The sequence below is a fragment of the Lacerta agilis genome, chromosome 4 (assembly GCF_009819535.1).
Source record: "Lacerta agilis isolate rLacAgi1 chromosome 4, rLacAgi1.pri, whole genome shotgun sequence".
NCBI classification, from domain to species: domain Eukaryota; kingdom Metazoa; phylum Chordata; class Lepidosauria; order Squamata; family Lacertidae; genus Lacerta; species Lacerta agilis.
Genome location: NC_046315.1, coordinates 39,698,902 through 39,721,608, shown reverse-complemented (window position 1 = coordinate 39,721,608; position 22,707 = coordinate 39,698,902). Strand labels below are relative to the sequence as shown.

At 41.6% G+C, this 22,707-nt stretch overlaps 1 protein-coding gene across 1 annotated transcript in view; it reads left to right on the top strand.

Annotated features, from left to right (window-relative positions):
* The window catches only part of HTR1F (5-hydroxytryptamine receptor 1F), a 115,345-nt gene that overhangs the window by 84,701 nt on the left and 7,937 nt on the right, over window positions 1-22,707 (top strand). The gene's annotated exons all lie outside the window — the stretch shown is intronic.

Below are 22,707 nucleotides of genomic sequence, written 5' to 3'. Positions count from 1 at the left end.
ATTCTAAGCATTTGCCTATTGCATATGACTCCATTTGGTGGATCTTGGGATTTTCATATAACTTAGATTATACAAGCCTGTCTGCCCACACCTTGGCATAGGGCACAAACAATGTTAGCCAAATCTACCCACTTTATGGCAGATCCTGTAGCATTTTATGGCAGATGTTTTAGCTCCATTCTGAAAACATGTTGCCAGTTATTTCCATCTTTTCTGGATGACTTTGAAAATAAAGGGTCAGGAAACTCTCTGGTGATTCTTGGCATCTGCTATGAATTCATCCCATTTAATCCTTAGCTCTTTTCTGAGACATTTGCCTTCCAAAGCATTTAAATTATTTTTCTGTATCATTGGTCAGCTTCCAGCTTTCACATCCATATGGAAGATGGAAATCACTGGCATTAAGGTTTCCAGTGGCAAACGTTCAGATTTAACCTTTTGATCACCAGATTTCATTTTAGGCTGCTAAAATCCATCTGCCATCTGGACAAAATGCAACACCCTCTGGGCATTCTCAGTTGCATGTACATCACTCTCAGCCTCATGTCATGTGCTAACATGTTTTTATGTGCATATTGGTAAAAAAAAAAAGTTTGTTTAAATTTCATATATATCATTTTTCTGCCTTCAAAACAGCTCCTAATAAATTAAAACAAAGACACAATAAACATAAGATTTTAAAATTAAGAAAGACATCACCAACATAAGGCAGGGTTTGAATGCTCCTTTCAAAATTTGCACTTATTTGAATTTTGTGTTGTGGTTCTCCAAACAAACAATGCTTATAAAAAAGCATATGTGAGGGGAAAGTGTGCATGCAAAAGAATATACAAGTAAAAATGACATCCCTTTCAGACTTAGGGAGCCAGCATTTGTCCACAGACAGCTTTCCAGGTCATGTGGCCAGCATGACTAAACCACTTCTGGTGCAATGGAACACCATGATGGAAACCAGAGCGCACGAAAATGCTGTTTACCTTCCCACCACAGCAGTACCTATTTATCTACTTACACTGGTGAGCTTTCAAACTGCTAGGTTGGCAGAAGCTGGGACAGAGCAACAGGAGCCGGGGCAGAAGAAGAGGGCGGAGGGGGCGGTCCGCCCTGTGTGTCATCTTCTTCTGCCCCGGCTGCCCTCCCACAACTACCAAGCCTACCCCAAGCCGTCGGGGGAAGGGGCGGAACTGCTCCGCCTTGCCAGCAGCCTTCCCCCCTTCTCCCTTTGTTTTGACAGCTTGAGGGAGACTTCGGAGTCGCAGGCAGGTGGCATGCCGTTGCCCCCTGCTCCCGGGCTGCTTCCTGGTAAACTAACACTTATCCTCTTACTTTTCTTGGTACTATCTTCTCTGTTTTAGGGGACTTCCCCCATTCCCTCCACTGTCTTCAAAATCATATATATCTTCTAGGTAGCTTTGTATCTTATTCTATTCACATTTGCTCAATTTTTAATGTGCTTTACTTTACTTAATCATATACCTAATCGCATATAAATCTTTGCTTAAACACCAAATCTTAACATATTTTCTAACAAATAAATCTTTCACACAAAAATATCTTCCTAACAATTTTATCTAACATAAACCTGCTAAAGCCGCTGTTCTATTTAATTCTGCTCAAATATTCAATTTTACTGATTTGACTAAATAGTCTTTAAATTTCTTCCAGTCCTGTGACACCTTCTCCTCCCTCTGGTCCCGGATTCTGGCGGTCAGTTCTGCGAGTTCCATATACTCCATCATCTTCATCTGCCATTCTTCCACCGTTGGTATCTCTTCTCCTTTCCATGTTCTTGCCAATAGGATTCTAGCTGCTGTTGTGGCATACATAAAAAACACTCTATCCTGACTGGGTATCTCTTCATTTGTTATGCTCAGAAGAAATGCCTCTGGTTTCTTACAAAAGGTAACTTTCATTACCTTCTTGAGTTCGTTATAAATCTTATCCCAGAAAGCATTTACCGCTGGGCACAACCACCACATATGAAAAAAGGTACCTTTCGCATGTTTACATTTCCAACATACATCTGACATTTTGGTATTCATCCTAGCTATCTTAACTGGTGTCAAATACCATCTGTAAACCATTTTCATTATATTTTCTCTTAAACTATGACAAGCAGTGAATTTGATACCTTTTTGCCACAATCTCTCCCAGTCATCCATCATGATATTATGTCCTACATCTTTCGCCCAGTCTATCATTGACGATTTAACCAGTTCATCTTTCGTATGCCACTCTAGCAAGAGATTATACATTTTGGAAAGGTTTTTAAAGTTCGATTCTATCAGTTCTGTTTCCAGTTTTGATTTTTCTACTTGAAAACCAACTTTTTTGTCCATTTTGAATGTTTCATATACCTGATGGTAATGCAGCCAGTCGGGGACCTGACTTTTCACTTGATCATAGCTTTTTAGCTTAAAAGAGTCCCCTTCCTGCTGCAATATGTCCATATATCTTAACCAGTTTGCAGACATGTTCGGTCTCTTATAGGCTTTGGCCTCCACTGGAGAAATCCATCTAGGGGTCTTTCTCTCTAACAGGTCTTTATATCTAGTCCAGACCTGATACAAGGATTTTCTAACTATATGAGACTTAAAAGTTCTGTGGATCTTAACCTTGTCATACCAAAGGTATGCATGCCAGCCAAACATATTATCATGTCCTTCCAAGTCCAATACATCAACGTTCTCTAGTTTAAACCAGTCCTTTAGCCAGCAAAAGGCCGCTGCTTCGAAATAAAGTCTTAAGTCCGGCAGGGCAAAGCCTCCTCTCTCTTTAGAGTCTGTTAGGATCTTAAACTTAATTCTTGGCTTTTTGCCCTGCCATATAAACTTTGATAAGTCCTTTTGCCATTTCTTAAAGCAATCCAGTTTATCCAAAATTGGTATGGCTTGGAATAAAAACAGCATCCTTGGTAGGACATTCATTTTTATCACGGCAATTCTTCCCATTAACGACAGTTTCAATCTTGTCCATATCTCCATGTCTTTCTTTATTTCCGTCCACAGTTTTTCGTAGTTGTCCTTGTACAGGTTCAAATTCTTGGTTGTGAGATTAATACCTAGATATTTTACTGTTTTGACAAAATTGAGGCCAGTGCCTTCCTGTATTCTTTGAATTTGTTCTGCACTCAAATTTTTTCCTAAAACTTTGGTTTTCTGCTTATTTAATTTGAAACCAGCTACAAGTCCAAATTGTTCAATTATTTCCAAGGCTCTGGGGACACTGCTTTCCGGTTCCTGCAGGGATAACGTCAGATCGTCTGCAAAGGCGCGTAGTTTGTATTCTTTCTCTCCCACACGAATTCCTTTTATCTGTTTGTCCTTTCGTATCATATTTAGGAGGACTTCCAGGACCGTAATAAAAAGTAAAGGGGAGATAGGGCACCCTTGTCTTGTTCCCTTTTCAACTTCAAACTCCTCCGATATCACACTGTTTACTATTACTTTAGCTCTTTGTTCTGTGTAGATGGCCTTAATGCCATTCAAGAATTTTTCTCCAACTCCCATCCTTTCCAGATTCTTTTTCATAAATGTCCAAGAAACTTTATCAAATGCTTTCTCTGCATCAACAAACAGTAGTGCCGCATCTGTGTTTATGTCTCTCTCCAGTTTTTCTAAAATGTCCACAATAATTCTCGTATTATTGCTAATTTGTCTTCCTGGCAAGAAACCTGCTTGGTCTCTGTGTATATAATCTTTCAACACTCTTTTCAGCCTTGTAGCCAATACATTTGCAAAAATTTTATAATCCACATTCAAGAGGGATATTGGACGGTAGTTTTTCATTTGAGTCTTATCAGTATCTGGTTTTGGAATCAGTGTGATAAAGGCTTCTTTCCACGTCTCTGGTGCCCTATCTCCTTCTAATATTTTGTTGCAAATTTCTCTTAGCGGCTGCGATAGCCAGTCTTTCAATGTCTTATAATATTTTGCTGTTAATCCATCCGGTCCTGGAGCCTTCCCTAGTTGCATATTATTTATTGCATCTTCTATCTCCTGTGTCGATATTGGGTGGTTGAGAGTGACTAATTTTTCCTCTGGGACTTTTTGCAATCCATTCTTTTCCAGAAATCGGTCTATTTCTGCTTCATCTATCTTCTCCTCCTTGTACAGTTGCTTGTAGAATCTTTGAAAACACCATCTGATTTCCTCCGGTTTCTCCACATTTTTTCCATTTACTACCAAATTAGTGATGACATTTGCCTTTTGTCTTTTCTTCAATTGCCAAGCTAGTAGTTTTCCACACTTGTTAGCCGATTCAAATGTTCTTTGTTTCATCATTTTCACTTTCCATTCAATATCCTGATTCATTATATTGGCATATTGGGATTGCAAGTATTTGATTTCTTTTTGAATTTTAACACATCTGGGATGTCCTCTTAATTCTTTTTCCTTTTCTTTGATTGATTTCAACAATCTCTCCATTTCTGCATTTTGTTGTCTCTTCTTTTTTGCTTTTTCACTAATGAGAAATCCTCTCATTACAGCTTTACTTGCATCCCAGGCAGTTCTTTTCTCCACTTCGGAACTCCAATTTATCTGAAAATATTCTTTCATCTTTTTCGCCGCTCTTTCTACTAGCTTGGTATCTCTCATCAAAGCGTCATCCATTCTCCATCTAAAAGAATCCTTGGAAATCATTTTTAAATTTAACTGTACCGGATTGTGGTCTGAAAGAATTTTAGGACCAATTTCTGCCTTTTGTATTTTTGGAGCCAATTCATTCGAAATCCAAATGTAATCTATCCTCGACCATGACTGCTGAGATTCACTAAAGTAAGTTGCCTCTGTATCTGTAGGGTTTTTTAATCTCCAAGAGTCCACCAAATTCAAATTATCCACCATTTCGAAAAAAGTCTTTGGGAGTTTCCCATCATTCGTTAATTTAGTTCTTTGAGATCTGTCCATTAATGTGGAAACTGCACCATTAAAGTCTCCAAGGCAAACTAATTTGTAATCCAAATAGTCCAACAGCAGATCATGTATTTTCTTATAAAAAATTGACTTTCCATCATTTGGTGCATAAAGTCCCAGAATCAAAAGTTTTTCGCCTTGTATATTAATTTCAATTGCGATGTATCTCCCTTCTTCATCTTTAAAAAGCTGTCTTGGGCTATATTTCTCCTTTGCATATATCACTACTCCTCTCTTCTTGACCTTGTCCGATGATATAAACTCTTGGCCTAGTTTTTTGTTCTGTAGTAATCTTCTATGACGTCGGGCTATGTGGGTTTCCTGTAAACATATTATATCCAAATTCTTCTTTTCTATGCTGTAAAACACTCTGCGTCTCTTTGGTCTCTGATTCAATCCCCGGACATTCCATGTCATTAACTTGAGCGCCATTTTCCTCTTTATTCTTCTCCTCCAGTTGCTTCTCCTTTCTTATCCTTCTCTGGATCCTGGCTTGGTCCTGGTAGACCTGGTAGTCCCGGCGGTGGTGGAAATTCAGCTGGAAACCTATAAAATTGCGCTGGATCGAGTGGAGTACCTTTAAATTGTTCCAGATGCTTGTCCAAAAACTTTTGCTTTTCCGCCAAGGACCTTATTCTTATCTTTTTCCCTTCGAACGTAAATGCCAGGCCTTCTGGAAATTCCCAACTGAAGGGAATTTTCCTTCTTCTAAGCTCAGTGACCAAGTCGTTGTAAGGAACTCTTTTGTCCAGGAAAAATCTGGGGATATCCTTATAAAAAATTACTTTATTCTGCTCTACCACCAGGTTGTTTCTGTAATGCAAATCCAGAAAGAAGTCTCTATCGTGTCGATCATGTAGCACAATCAAACAGTCGCTGACTGTTTTATTGCTTTTCTTTCCTCTGGAACCTCTTGGTCCAAATCTGAAGGCCTTCACTATGCGCGCTGAGACGTTAACCTCTTCTAGCTCCCAATATACTGAAAATTGCTTCACAATAAAAGCTTTTAGGTCTTCCCCTTCCAATTCTGGAAGACCCCTTAGACGGATGTTACCCTCTCTCTGATGTAGTTGCAGAAAAGCAAGAGACTCTTCAACAGTTCTCTGTCGTGTTCCAATATTCTCTATTTGTTCCAAATCTAAATTGTCCAATTTTTCCTCCACTTTTTTTATTTTTTCTTTGACCACTTTAATTTCCTCAGAGTCCTTTTTCAGAGTGGTCACCTCCTGCCCAATTCTATTAATTTCTTCTCTGTTCTTCTTTACGTTCTCCTCAATTTGCCCAATTGATTTTTCCAGAGTCTGTGTAGAGTTTTTAATATCAGCTTTTATGTCGGCTTGTAATTTTTCTATTGCAGAGTTCACTGTTGTATTTCCTAGTGCCACTGATTCTTGTGTTTGCTTCAACCCTTCAGTAACACTGTTCAATCCTGCTGCTATTTCTGCCACGCTAGCAACCAATTTCTCCATTTGTTCCTGGAGAGTTAGGGAAACAGAGCCTCTTTTTTGTGCAGAGCTAGCACCAGTTGTTTTTGATCTAGTGTCCATCTCCTGTGGGCTCTGCAATTGTAGTCTCAAGGTCACTCCAGTTGCTGTGGTAACAATCTCAGACATTCACAGCAGAAGGCCAACAGTCCCAAAAGTAAACACCAGGTGGCCAGCAGCTCAATTCTGAGAACAAAGAGCCTGCTGAGCCAGGAGCCCACACCAGTCCCAAAAATCCAACTTTTAGGCAAAGAGTTTTAATTTTCCAAGTTATAAGTTCCTTAAAGCCAAGAAGTATTTATTTTCACATAGCCCAAGTCAGTAACAGTTTCTAACTTGCAGTGTTACCACCAAAGTCTGTAAAGTAGCTTGTATCTGGTTACAAAAAAGTCAAAATGTCTCCACTGGTAAACAGTCACTGAAACACCAACAAAGAAAAAATGGCAACAATATATTGCAGCCCGCTACTGACCCGGAATCCTAATCCAGAGGGTGAGGGGCGTCTTCTTTTGCCATATCAACTGTTTTTAAGTCTTTAAACATCCTTTAAGCAACTTTTAATCAACTTTTAAAAAGTTTGGCAGAGTTCGCAAAACTTTCCCGTTAGTCGCGGCTTTGATCTTTTAGCGCTACCCAGCTCGCGCAAACAGTACAAAGGGAACAGGCTTCCTTTTAAAATTTCCTCTGCAAGTAGTGTCTCCAAACTTGTCAAACAGTCCAAAACTTTTACTTACAGAGTTTCTTTGGAAGTTTCTATGTCGGAATCCCCCAAGCTGTCAAAATGAAGTGGGAAGGGAGGAAGGCTGCTGGCAAATCGGCACGGCTCCCTCCCCCCCAAGAAGTAGCCCGCCATGGGTGGCTTGCTCTACCCCCATGGGCAGCTTGCCCCCTGGGATGCTCGCTGTGAGTGGTGCCCCCTTGGACGCTTGCCCTGCCCCCCTGGTATGTTTGCCCTGTCCCCAGGTGCACAGCATGTGCGCCGCTCCAGGTGCCGGAGCAGCTAGCTCCACCTCTGACGGGAGCTCACCCCGTTGCAGGGATTTAAACCGTAGGCCTTCTGATCGGCAAGCTCAAGAGGCTCAGTGGTTTAGTGCCACCCGCCTGCCTTAGCACATGTTTAGTGGGTGGAAACGGGAGGCATGGCACCAATAGAGTCATGCTTGCTTCAATCTGCCAGTGGAGGCCAGCTAAACTGTGAGAGATGGGCAGAGGGACATCTCCACCTAATCCAAATGCCCCCTACCCAGTGTTGGGATTCTTCTGAAATTGTTCCCTGTTGTTTCAGAGGGCAGGGGTAGAAAGAATGGGTGGGCATTGCAAGAAAACAGATTTCAGCAAAACATGAGAGGCAACTTACTAACACTTTGTTATGTTATGTTATGTTATGTTTTCTTTTTAGTTTTTATATTGTAAACCTCCCTGTGATCCTCAGATTAAGTGCAGTATAGACATTTAATTAATAATAAACAATAATTAATAATGCTAGTAGCTGTTTTGACGTTGGAAATGTGCTGCTGCTGGCTGTGCTGATTCTCTTACTCCAGATCTGTTTAAGCTGAGGCTAGAAATATCTCTATAACTAAAAAGGACATTTAGATTTGTGTATTTATACTGCTTTGTGACTTCCTATTCCAAACAATACTAAAAGTTTGCAGGTTTTCAAAATCTGCTTCATGGCTAAAGGTAAAGGTAAAGGGACCCCTGACCATCAGGTCCAGTCGTGTCCGACTCTGGGGTTGCGGCGCTCATCTCGCTCTATAGGCCAAGGGAGCCGGCGTTTGTCCACAGACAGCTTCCGGGTCATGTGGCCAGCATGACAAAGCCGCTTCTGGCGAACCAGAGCAGCGCACGGAAACGCCGTTTACCTTCCCGCTGGAGCGGTCCCTATTTATCTACTTGCACTTTGATGTGCTTTCGAACTGCTAGGTGGGCAGGAGCTGGGACCGAGCAACGGGAACTCACCCCATGGCAGGGATTCGAACCGCCGACCTTCTGATCAGCAAGCCCTAGACTCTGTGGTTTAACCCACAGCGCCACCGCTACATAGTTGTGAAATTCTGTTTCAACGAAGACAAACTGACAGGTTAGATATATATTAGCAAGGCCGGGTTTACCTATTAGGCAGAATGAGATGGGCTGCCTAAGGATGTCACGAAAGGATGTCATGAAAGGATGGGAAATTGTTATTTATTATGTTTGCATTTTTACTGCCAGTGTCCTGGATATTAGAGGAAAATGGGTTGTTTCTGTTGCCAGAGTTTACTATTCTAATGCTTCATGCATCATTCCATTTAGTTTAAGATGGACTTCATAAATTCTAGATGCCTTGCTTCATTACTGGATTGGTGCCTGTGATCTCATGGTAATATTAAGAGAAAGGATGGAAATGTATTATATTCACTTTCCTATTAAGTGTGATATAAACTCTCATCTCTGCCTTTTTCATCCTGTTCATTGCAGCCAACTATTTCCTCTTAGCTTAGGATAGATATTTTTTCATCTGCAGTTCACCTGATATATTCCTATTTTTGGCGGAGTAGAGAAATACTTTAAGAGGACGGAACTTGGCTAAGCTAATATTGTTAACACTGGTTGCTAACATGACAGGATGAACACATAGTGGAAATATTATCAGGGCTTCAAAGCAGGTAAATTGCTGGTCACAGGTAGAGAATTGAAACACTGTCTAAAGTCAAGATTTTGCTTGGAACTTTAGTGAAAATTCATTGTTTAGGGAATGCTGACATGTAGATGATAAAACTAGACTTCAGACAATTCATTATTTAAGAGTGATGCTCCAAGATGTATATAAAAATTACAGATTATTGTTGACCTATATGAGTTTAGAGGTATAAATATTGTATTCAATTCAGAGGAAAATTGACGCTTTTGACACTGTAGCCCAGGAGTTGCTATCCTGCCATCCTCCAGAGATTGTTGGACGACAATTCCCATCATCCTGACCACTTACCGTGTTGGTTGAGGCTGATGAGTTCAAGCCCAAATGCATCTTGGGAACCACAAGTTAGCCGCCCACCATGACCGCACCTTAGACCTTCACATCATCTTGGCGTTTCTCTTCCTCTTCCTTTGGGACAAGCTCAGAAAGACCTTTTAAGGGAAGGTTAGCTCCTTGAGGATCCTTGGAAAGCTTTTGAAATGTGTTTCTGCTTAATACAATTACCACTGTTGTGTCTTTTGTATATATTCTGTGCTGTCATACCATATCTGCTTATTATTGTTATTATTTTGATAGTTTAAAGAAAACTATATGCTTATTTTTTATAAAAAAACCTCCTAAGTAATTTTATTTATATTTAATGTTTGTACAAGAAACAGGCGTACATTCTTTGTGAGTAATCCCACACATTCAGTAGCAATTGGTGGGGCAGCACAGTGTTGCTCACCTGCCTTCCAAGCATTAGATTGGGTCTGCCATTGTCTCTGCCTTGCCCCTCTCTGGAACTGGCAGCAACACTCGATGTCCAGAAGGCAAGAAAGCAAAGCCACCACCGACTGCTACTGCACACATTCTGTTTAACATAAGCGCTCCAGAGCTTGCTTAGTTCCCGGGGTGTGATAAGTTCTCTGCTAGATGCATAGGATGGCGTCAAAGAGTGGGAGAGGCGCATGTTGGATTTTCTGCCTCAGATGCCAAAATAACTGGGTTGGCCATGTGTACTGTGTACCTTGATTTGGGAAAGGGGCGCGTGTCATTTACTGCTAGGAAAATGCCTACACGCCAGTACACATTGCAAACTTGTAGACAATATTAGAAACGGGTGTATGCAGAAGTAATTCCAGCCACTTCAGGGGTGAGGGAGAGGAATGCAAAGCATCAGACTCCTAACCACTGGCTGTGATCTCTTTCATCTTAATGGCTTTGTCATCCAACCTTGAAGTTTACTGTGGTTCTTTTAATACCTTTTCCCGTTCTCCCTGATGCATTCGGTGGTCACTGTGTTCTTCGTAATCATTAACGTATCATAAGGCTGTAACTATGCTACACCTCCCCCATATGTTATACTTAGCTATCAATGTATTGCACATTAAAGAACAGTAAATGGAAGTGGATAATGATCGACAAAAGCGGGAGGGCACAGTCAGCTTAAGCTCTATCACATCCTGTAAGCTGGGCAGGGCATTGTTCCCCAGTGCAGCAGGAATTGCCTTCGATGTCTCCAATGACCTGTGAAATACATAAAACTGATTTATAGAAGAAGCATCTGCTTTATCTGATAAGCCCTACACGCCAGCCTACTCACTTTTTAAATACCTGAGTGAGAGGGTTCGGTGTAGTCTTGCCTCGTCCTGCTTTTCCTGTAGTTGCTGCCCATGGAGAGTAAAGATTTTTAAAGAATGGAACAGTATCTTGCAAGGTTCAGATCATACAGTGGCATCTGCAAGGTGGAAGGTAGCACCTGCAAAGTTGCCTCCAGGTTTTGGGGGCCGTTTTGGAAAGATCCCCACCAGGGGCCACCATCCCTCAATGAGTCCATTGCTGCTGCCGCTGCTGCCACTTCCTCTTGGCTATATCACTTGCTTGCTTGCTTGCCAGGCAGAGATGCAATGAGCAAGCGGCAGTAGTGGCTCACCAGGTGGAGCAGAGCGCTACACTAACTCCGTATCCCACTGAAAAGCAGTCTTTTTTGTGACGGGGAAAGTGATGGTGAAATGCAGTGGAAAGTATGGGGTGGCTCTTGCTTGAAACAGCATTGTATAATCTCCCTGCAAAAAATAATAATCAGTATTTGTTTGTTTGTTTAAAAACCTTTCTAAACCGCTTAATATCTCAAAAGATTTCCATATACAGAAATACAACATAAAAACGATGGAACGGTATTGTATAAAAACAGCAATTTAGCAATTAATAGAAAGGGGGGGGGGACCACGGAATTCCGTAATGCCGAATGATCAAAAATAGTCAACATTGTCTAATCTCCCCAGAAATTCTGTGCAAATAAATCTGTATGAGTGTTCATTTTGAAAAGAAGAAGTTAGATGTTAACTGTTTCCTTAAGGAAACTGATGACCAGTTCATGTTATTATTTACAGCAGCCTCAGATATACATTTTGAGTTTGTTGGTGGGTGGGTGTGGGGCACATAATTGAATCGTGCATGGAGAAATTTGTAAGTATGGGGGGGGGGAATTATTCATCACCACCCCTCTAAGACCTTTAGAAACAAGTGGAACCACTCAAGAGTGTTTTTGTTGTTGTGTGCAATGTGAAGTGCTGCTCAAAAGTTCTGATATGACCAGAAAAGGGGGCAATTCTTACAGCCAATTCCACTTAACATATTTTGTATGTTAAAATTGTGACCTATCTATCTTGGACCTGAGACTAGGAGAGAAAATAAATATAAATTGTATATATCATGAAGGATATTGTACAAAATAGGCACCATCTTAGACTTTGAATGAAATTAATTGTTCCGCAGAAGTATCAAAGTAAGAATTATTGACATGTCACCTTTTGTCAAATGATACATGTCATTTCTCAAACTTAGGCGATAAAGTGAAATTAACTGCCTCACTCTTTCTTACGATGAAAGAAATTCATTATCAGGTATAGCAGAAGAAAAATGATGTGAATAAACAAGTTGAGTTGTTTCACTGTTTCCATTTGACACTTCAGAAGTCTGAAATATCAGGCAATAATTATCACTGAATTTCTGGACTTGGCATGGTGGCTAATTGTAATAACACGTTTGACACAAAATGATAGCGGAATAAATGTTTCTGGAAGTGAGGGTGCTTTAGTAATTCAGACAACACATCTGATCTTCACATGGAACAGCAAGCCCATTAATTTTATCTTTTCCAGCTGTATCTTCTAATAAAGTGAATCATTACCCAGACCTCTAGGGCTCAATTATTCCACTTCTTAGGCAGAGGAGGAGGAGGAGGAGGAGGAGGTGTCATCCGTATTACGTTGCCCAGGGTTATTACGCCTTTACTGCAGTGTTTCCAAGGACACCGGGCAAAAGGTGGTAGCTATCCCTATGCAACAGGCTAAGTCAAGATTTCCCAAGGAGTTTCAAGAGCTGGTATCAAAAGCATTTGTACCACTCAGGTTCTTACCGTGAACAGAACAGCCCCATGTGACTGCCCTAACAATACAATCTCTGGCAAAGACCAGAGTGGCCACTTATGCAAGGCAGTTTTGGGGCCTCCATTTTTTCTTTTTCTTTTGAGGGAGCTGGTCTCCCCCAATGTTCAGAGGGCATTTGGCTCTGCTGCCTGGCTCCTCACAATGTCACATGCATGACGTCAGGATGCCATGTTGGCCTCCCTCAATCATCTTGAGAAGATAGCGCGTCTGTGCACCTCCCCAGAAAAAGGAAACTGATCACCAAAAAAAAAACAGGGCAAAAGAGGACAGATTTCAATAAAACCTGCATACAATAATTTACTATGTAAGTATAAATACAATGCATATCACCATTGTGAGGGAGGCTGTTCCATCGTGAGAGGTGTGCCTGTTGAGGCTCTATCAGTTGATGGGCAACTTCATGGCCCCTGCTCTTCCTCCTTATGGCTCTTTATCTTTAGAATGGATTCAGATCAGGCAGCCCTTTCAATAGAGGACTCCTTCAAATAGATGGCTGTCCACTGTAAGCAAGGATGAAAGGCCAACCTCATGTAGACTGCTCCAGCAAAGGCAAAACTAATTCAGTTAACCACTTTCACAACAGAGAATGCATATGAAATAATGGGGAGAGTTGAGCGGCCATTTCTGTTTGCTGTACAGAACCCAGGAGGACAGCCTATAATGAGTGGTGAACTAAATCAGCTGTAACCTTGTTATTGGAAGGAGGGTCTGCAGAGGACTATAAAGAATGCCCACTGGGGTGAATTCAGGAAAGGACAATGCAATGGATAAGCCGACTGCTGGAAACTGAGAACAACTTGTGGCTCGCCAGAAGAAGAAACAGCTCAAAAGCTGCAAACCATCATTTTAAAACACTACAAAAATATGGTGGGGGAAGATAAAACGCTGAATAGGAATGGGCAAGAGGCACTTTGAAAGTCTGAACCATTCAGGCCATACCATAATCCTGATTGAAAGGGCTATAGCATATAAGAGCATAGTGTAAGGTAAATGTAAAGGGACCCCTGACCATTAGGTCCAGTTGCAAACAACTCTGGGGTTGCGGCGCTCACCTCGCTCTACAGGTCGAGGGAGCCGGTGTTTGTCCACTTCCTCAGACAGTTTTTCCAAGTCATGTGGCCAGCATGACTAAGCCGCTTCTGGTGAAGCCAGAGCAGCACACAAAAATGCCAATTACCTTCCTGCCGGAGCGGTACCTATTTATCTACTTGCACTGTTTGCTTTCAAACTGCTAGGTAGGCAGGAGCTGGAACCGAACAATGAGAGCTCATCCCGTCGCAGGGCCTTGAACCACCGACCTTCCAATCAGCAAAACCAAGCGGCACAGTAGTTTAAACCACAGTGCCACCCGCGTCCCAGAGCATAGTGTACATAATGACAAATAGTGATGATGCATTGTAGCAAGGTTCTCAGACTTACTTCCCCCACATTTTTCCCCTTATTAACATCTTAAGTCCACCCCGGCAAGCTATTCATTGATCAGGAATCATTTCCCCATCCTTACTTCATACTGTGCTTTAAAGGCAGACAGTGTAAGCAGTCAACAACCTGGCCCTCTGAAGAGGATTACGATGTTGCAGTGGAGTGCCTACCAGTTGCACAGACACCCAGTGCGTCCATGGTCCCTGAGAGAGTCCTCCCGGTTGCACGGGTGTTGCAGAATTACTGCTGTGAAGAGTCATGCTCTAACCCCAGATTCCAGTATCTGGGGGGGGGGGGTTGAGGGCAAACACAGCTGAAGCACACCCAGCTGTCAGATTTAGGCTGAAGTCCTCTACACACTTACATGGGAGTTAAGTAGTCAGTGGGACTCACTTCTGAGTCAACACGCTTAGGACCTCTCTATTAGAATAACGGATTCTCTGTTACAATTCCCTTTTTAAAGAGAAGCTTCCTCCTCCACACAAAATAAGTGCAGTCTTCATAGGAGACAGCTATGCCAGACGTTTAGGTGATGACATGGTAAATACAAAGTGGAAGAAAGGAACATGACATGATCTGAAAGATGCTGCGAATGTAATGCAATCAAAATTCAAGCAGGTGTTTCCACCCCTACAACAAGATCATACCTGCAACTGACAAGGTCAGAAGCATCACGGCACAAACAGCCTTTTAAAGAAAACCTGTGATCTGCATTGCAGGAATATAGTCCCTTCCAACTCTACAGTTCTGTGATTCTATGAACGTGTTGCTTGGGAGTAAATCCCATTGAATTCAGGTGGGGGCATAGCTCAAGAGTGGAGCACATCATGTTTAGCATAGACCAGGTCCCAGGACTCAGCTATACAGCCGCACATAAAACGTTTAAAGTGTGTTGTAAAGTGCATTATACAAACGTGACCCTAGATGGCAATGGAGAGCTATGGCAAATTCAATATAATTTTTATTAGTTTTCAATTAAAATACTCCTATAAAAGCCTCATTATGTCAATACCAAATTATAATACAATTAATAATGCCAATATTTCAAATGCCAAATTATATAATTTATGTGCTCCCCCTACGTGCTAGAGTTAATGGTTTAATGATTTACATCATTTCTGCGTTCCATAATCTTAAAAATTTCAATTACCCAGCAGTCAGAAAAACAAACCCTTATACCACAGCTACAATTTTAATGACTTCCATTCGCATTAACACATTAAATTATTTATAATCCTACAGGTGAAGCATTCAAAGTCTGTCTTTATTCTTCTTATTCTGTCCATATTGTTTCTTCCTGTCTTTGTACTGTATCGTGTCTATTTTTTGTCTGTTGTTGCTGTTCTCCATCATGCCTTGGGCGGAGCTAGTTTTCCATTGTTGTTCCTTAAGTTCTCCATTGCTCCTAAATTCAATATATTTTTCAAAACGTTTTTTAAAAAAAATGCGTTTTCACAACCTTTTTTATATGTGTCTAGATTCCACCCCAGATTCCGTTTTGGAGACCTCCTCCTAACTTCCAAGACAGTCCTGAACAAAATGGATCATTGGTGCTCTGATTCAGTATACTACCCATAGACAGTAGTAGTAGTAGCAGATAAATTTTAAGACACATCCCTACCACATTGGGCCAGTGAGATAGTTTTCTAGGTGAGGCTGGTGATTATTTTTGGTGACAGGCTTGCGGTGAAAGGTAAATCAAGTTAACAAGGTGAGAACTCAAGATAAGAATGTGATGGTGAACTTGGTTTACCCTTCACTGTAAATCTGTTAGCGGCCATTAAAATCACTGAAAAACTTCTCACACGGGACTACAGCTCAATATTTAGATCCGTCCAAAGTTGCATCACCTATATCTGCCATTCTTGTCAAACCAGCCTATGCACCTGATTTCTTTAGTCGGGAGGAGCAGGTCTAAAGCCCCACCATGTTCATTTCCCCTCCCCCTAAGTCTCCACCATATTCATTCACAGGCTGAAAGCCCCGGTAGCATGATGGCTTAGAGTGCCAGTCCAAGGTGCAAATCCCATTCTGTCATAAAGATCATGGGGCGGCTTTGGACTAATAACTCTCAGACTAACAATTCAGGGTTGGTGTGGGGATAAATGGGGAGGTGAAAGGCGACTTCCGGCGGCTGGCGCCATTATGGACGGTCCTGGGTTGCTTCGGCTGCGAAGCACCCAGTTCATTCCGGGGGTTAGGAGCCCTGCAGCCGCATAGCGGGGCTTCGGTGGGGGCACGGGAAGAGCGTCCCGTGCCCTGGGCTCCCCGGCTGTGCCCGTTGCGCTCCGAACCCTTCCCCCGCTCCCCCTGTAAAGGGGGAGTGGGGGTGAAGGGACCACGGAGCCGGGCTTTAGGGGAAATGCCCCAACCGGGATGTTTACATGCGGCGGCAAAGTCCGTGATGAGCGTCTCTGTTCTACCTGTCATTAAGGAGTTGCTAAGAAACCAGAAGCTGTGAGTAATTAACTGACTCTTTGTATTCCGGGAAAGCTCTGGGATTAAGAAGAAAGGCAGCCCGCCTCTCTCCCTTCGGGTGGTGAAAGAAATTAACTCTTTAAGTGACTGCTGCTACAACAATCAATAGAAAGCATTTGGAATTTGAGAACTGAGTCTGTTGAGATCTCCTTTTGGGGGTTAACGGAGGAAAAAATATCTCCATTTGAAGTTTTGGCCTTTATACTCCGGGATCAGAAGAAATGGCGGCGATTTGGACTTGCGTAGGAAAAAATTGAGACAAAGGAAGGAAAAGACAGGAAACGTAACTTGATACCCACCTCCCCCCCCCCGAAGATGTTGGACTTTGCGCTTATGTTGGCATTGAAGGATTGGGAGGAGGAGGAAAAACTTACTGTCTTTCAACTGGAACTGCTTGATCGAAAACTAAGAGCCTTGAGTGCGATTATAAATGGAAAGAATTTGTTTTCCACAGAGGAGGCTTTTCGAAAGTTTTATTCAATGGAAACAGACTTCTGCAAAGAGTTGGAAGATGTGTTGGAACGATGGTTGGAGATGGCTGAGCAAATCCGAATGGAACAGGGACCGATTTCAGGGGGTGGCAGTAGCCCTGGAACGGAAAGATTTTTAATATCCAGACTCCGAGGTGGCAGCTCGGGGTCGAGGGACATAGAATTAAGATTTCTACAAGAAGAAGAAGCATGGCACAAAGGCACGGAGAAACTCAGAATGGAGAGGACGAACATCTTGGAGCTCGATGCAGGGTTTGTTGTGGTTGCAACCTGGATCTGTGGATATTTAGAAGAATATAATTGGAGATCCGGTTCTGGTGAAGGACAGGAGAAGATAATGGACAGAAGGGGAGTGGGTTGAACTAATTAATGTATAATATAGATGGTCTGCCATGGTATCCGAAATCGGAGTGTGAAGTTTGTTAATTACAAGTCTATGTTAAATAAGTAAGGAGATATTGAGTTCAAGTTAAAAGCAGCATGATAAATGATAGAAGAAATAAGTTTAGCTGTAAGAATATTTGGTTAAGTTCTAGGTTATAATGCAAAGAATAAGACAAAGGTGTTTTTTTCTTTTTTAAGTAAAGTTAAATTTTCATAGAGAAAAGATGTTAAGGAAATAGTGTATTGTTTTAAAACCGAAGGTGTATAGGCGGGGGAAGTCAAACGTCAAGATTTGGAACTAGAATTTTTTTTTTTAATAAGGTATACAGATAAGAAGAAGAATCCTGACATTATGTGTATTTGTATTTGTTTTGATATTTGTAGGTGTGGGTTGGGTTTGTGTTATTTTGTGAAAATGTCAATAAATTCTGATAAAAAAAATAAAAATGGGGAGGTGAAAGGCACTTTGTATGCCTCGTTGCAGTCCTGAGGGAAGGCAGGGCATAAAATGGAGCTGGAAAATAGCAGCATTGGGCTTCTAGAATTTCACCTTTGCAAATGCATTCATTCTATAATAGATCACACAGACTTTAAGCAGCAATTCATTTTGCAGTAGAAAAGCAATATTCATTTTCATGCCTCCCCCCGCCCGCCCGCCCCCCACTGTATCTTCTGGTTGGAAGGCAATGCTCGTTTTTTGAACTCCATGAGAAAATAATCAAATTGATGATGCATCCCTTATTTTGCACTGGAAATTCTGCACATAGGAGCCGTATTTTTTTTTTAATCACAGTCTACAGAGAGAAATAAAAAGCACAGTCACAATCCACAGTAAATTGTCAAAATCTTGCCTTGACCGAGTGCGTATGATTGAAGAAATATTCTTGCAGTTTTGCATAATTTGTTGCACAACAATTGGAAATTTAAAACATTCTCTGGAGTTGCTATGAATAATTTTTAATAATTGTATATTATTATTTATTGAATTTAAAGCTCTACCTTTTCTCTAGGACTGTGTAGCACTTTCAATATGGTTCTGAGTTCTGTTTTCCATGTCTCAGCCCCATTTAAAATTGAATTAATTATCTTAGACAAGTAGATTGGCTTGAACCGGTGAAACTATAATTAAAAGTAGTCCTTCATTATTAATTCTGAACAATCAGTTGACATTTTGAAGTCAGTCACCCTTGTGTAAGCATTATGTCAAATGTCACAAGGTTGTCAAAAGTTATTATGCGAGAGAAAGAAGCTTTTGTGACAGTCAGTTATTTTCATATCAGGAATGACAATTAGTGCAGCAGGTTGAAAAAGGCCTTGTTTGGTAATCAAAATGCCTGAAATTTGAGAGTTGGCGTATTTAAGAGTGAGTTTTTGTCAAGGTTCATCTGCAGATAAACACAGACTCTCCCTTCAGTACATTTAAATAACTATTTTTAGCACCCTCTTGCTTTCTTGAGTGTTTAAAGCAGTGTTTTGAGGGGGGAAATGTCATATAAATAAAATGGCTTGGCTTAATGGCTCTCAGCTAGTAGTTACTGGAGAACAACAACAGGAGGAAACTCTTACCCTCATGTCCTCCTTGTGGGCTTCCCAATCTGGTTGATTGGTGTGGTAAAAAGGATGCTGAACTAGATGTTCCAAAAAAAAATGATTCATAATGCTTCCCAGTTAAAGAAAGAAAGAAAAGATTGGTCTTAGACCTGACTATGCAAAGCATAAAATGATGCTCAAAAGAATATGCCATGGGGCACAAATTTGCACTCTATATCCTTGTAAAACACAGCAAGGAGGAGGATCAGGACAAAACTTGAATTGGTTGGCCCTGCCTGTCAGTGGCTCTGGCTCCACCAGCTGTTGGGCTTCCTGCCTTCCACCCTACTAGTCATATTGGACACCAGATACATAGCTGTCAACCTTTCCCATTTTTTTGCGGGAAATTCCCTTTATTATAGCATTGGGAAACAGCAGGGAGGGTTGACAGCTATGACCAGATACCACTGACCCATTCTAATGAACATACGTGGGGAGGCCATTACAGCGATGCTCCCTCATAACAGAAGAGTGAGGAGAAGGAGAAGGAGAAGGAGAAGAAGAAGAAGAAGAAGAAGAAGAAGAAGAAGAAGAAGAAGAAGAGGAGGAGGAGGAGGAGGAGGAGGAGTAGTTTGGATTTGATATCCCGCTTTTCACTACCCGAAGGAGTCTCAAAGCGGCTAACATTCTCCTTTCCCTTCCTCCCCCACAGCAAACACTCTGTGAGGTGAGTGGGGCTGAGGGACTTCAGAGAAGTGTGACTAGCCCAAGGTCACCCAGCAGCTGCATGTGGAGGAGCGGGGACGCGAACCCGGTTCCCCAGATAACGAGTCTACCGCTCTTAACCACTACACCACACTGGTGAGTGGAAGAATAGTCACAATCAAAACATTGATCATGTCAGCTGGGGCCAATGAGAGTTGGAGTCCAACGACATCTGAAGGGCCAAAGGTTCCCCATCTCTGACACAGACCAAGGAATCAGAAGAGTGTGTAGACACAAAGCACTTGGCATGAGGAATGGAATTATCTTGGTTCACTTTTGATCCTTTTCTTTACCCCGCATTCTTATACCTAATCCGAACTGATCTAGAATAGCTACAGTAATTTCACATACCGATGCACATACTGCAATCAGAATATTGAGATTATGCAAGCTTTAAACAATAGAGCTTGGAAACAGAGTTAACAAATATGTGCTGACATATCCTTTTAACCTAAATAATGAAAGTTTGTGCTCTTGCTAATCAGCAATTGATGGTTTGGGTGTATTGATAGAAATAATGCTTTTTAAATGCCTATTGGAAGACAGCAAACTATACCCCATAATAAGAGTAAGCCAAGAGAAATATATTGAGTCATTCTAAAAATGAAGTTAGGGATAAACAACAATTATGAAAAAGCATTGTCTGTAATCATTTTTAAAAGTTGGTTCTATTACTCTAGAAGACATACGTGATCATATAATCAATCTGAGTGCTTCATAATGCTCAGACAAGAAACGGTGGATGGGACTGACTTGAAATGTTAATTTTTGGCATTGTCTCAAAACAGCAAGTATAAACAAGAAACTTTCAGTTTTTACTTTGTACAGAATATCATCTGCAGGCAAACACCTGCATACCATCATTTGCTTCTGATTCAGTGAAACACTTATGAGAGCAGCTTTATTTCAGTAAAACTATCCTGGGGAGAAAACAGCACAAATAAAATGTCTTTCAGTCGAGGCTTTGAAAATGCAGTTTGCTCATTCTGAAGTGGAAAATGCAGGGATTCACAGAGTCTGCATTTTTTTATGTGTCACTTGCTATATTACTGTCAAAAAAGTAAAGGAGTTCAATTTTCTGCCACTTGAGTTGCTTAAACTGCCTTATTTTTCAAAAGTTAAGACAGAAACTGTTTTTTTTTTCTTTCACACATTTGTAAAGCACAAAAGAAAAAGCTGAAGGGATCTTAGACACAGATCTCTCCCCTCCCCTCCCCACCAGACGCCAATTACATTCTTCTGAGTATTATAGGATGTTGTACTTGTAGAACAGGTAGTATATGAGCACAGCTTCCTCTTGACATCCAGCTGCACACAGAAAGCAAGAGCCCATCCACAGTAGTATTATGGCAGGGCTTTGAGGCAGAAGTCCAGGACCCCATCCTACAAAATGGGCAAGAGGGCCCTTAAACACAGCAGGGCTTGCTTATCCCATTTTGAAGTAGGTGAAGTAATACACATCACCATGTAAATTCAAGTCATCCAGTATAGTCAATTAAGTCCAGAGCTGGATTTAAAAAAACAAACAACAAACAACATACACAAGCGCAGGAGGAATTCCCCTTCCTAGTCCTCATTTATTCCCACCAGTAACCCCAAAATCACACACACACCAGTCCTGCCCTTTCAATTCTGCTTAGCCCCTGTTTACATTTGAGGAAAGCAAGATGCAAATTTAGATGCTGTTTGGATTTTTCTCTAAACCAGGGGTCCCCAAACTAAGGCCCGGGGGCCGGATGCGGCCCAATCGCCTTCTAAATCCGGCCCGCAGACGGTCCAGGAATCAGCGTGTTTTTACATGGGTAGAATGTATCCTTTTATTTAAAACGCATCTCTGGGTTATTTGTGGGGCACAGGAATTCGTTCATATATTTTTTCAAAATATAGTCCAGCCCCCCACAAGGTCTGAGGGACAGTGGACCGGCCCCCTGCTGAAAAGGTTTGCTGACCCCTGCTCTAGACCCTGTGATTTAGAATTAGTAAACCTGTTACAAGTAAAATCTCTGGCTATGCAACCAATATGGTTTACAGTGGTACCTCGGGTTAAGAACTTAATTTGTTCTGGAGGTCCGTTCTTAACCTGAAACTGTTCTTAACCTTAATCACCACTTTAGCTAATGAGACCTCCCGCTGCCGCTGCACCGCCAGAGCAAAATTTCTGTTCTTATCCTGAAGCAAAGTTCTTAACCTGAAGCGTTATTTCTGGGTTAGCGGAGTTTGTAACCTGAAGTGTCTGTAACCTGAGGTACCACTGTAATTAGGCTTGTTACTTTAAGGAAATTCAAGGCTTCATGCTCTTTTGTGCAGAATATGGTGGGGAGGAGGAAAGGCTTTGAAGCCCTGGTAAGCCAAATCAGAATCTTTCCTTAATTTCTGAGCATGCCCACATACGCTTCTTTGGAGAGCCGCCTACTGAGCTGCAGAGCCACAGTCTGCTACAAAATTAGGCAGCTCCCTTGCCTCTCTGACCAAGTAGCTTCCCTCACCCCTTTTTATTAATATTGATTTGACCAGTGAGGGCACTTTGGGGGAGAGTGCTGAATAGCATTGTTGGAAAAAGCTAGTCACTATTTTATTTTATTTTTTAGTTATGTTACTTATATTGCATTTTGTGAATGGAGCATTGAGGGGGAGGCCAGGAATGCCCAGGTTTCCTTTTTTAAACATGGGAGAGTGCATCCCAGAGGCCTTTAAAAAAAATCTCCTTTAGACCCAAGATGTGTGCAGCCCAGAAATAACATTGGCAAAGAAGGGGCACACTGCGCATGTTCATGCCTTCTATTTCCTCAGCCTGGTTGGTCCTCAGGCTTCAGCACACTATTGCTTGCATATTGGCAGTAGTCTCCTCTTCCAACCCTCCAGACTAGCTCACCAGAAGGTAGAGTGTTTATCTGGAGCCATAATTTAAAATTCATTTGCCATAGACTCTTTGTATGGTATTGCTGTTGCCTAAAATGGTGTGTTGCACTGAGAAAAATATGAGGAGACCCAGGATACTTAGTGTTGTGTATTAATTAAGACATATTGTCAGCCGGGTGGAGTAATGTCATTGGTCAGTTTAAGAGTACAAGCACAATCCACAGCCTGATTGGGTCCCGCCAGAAAGTTCGAATATTATTGGTT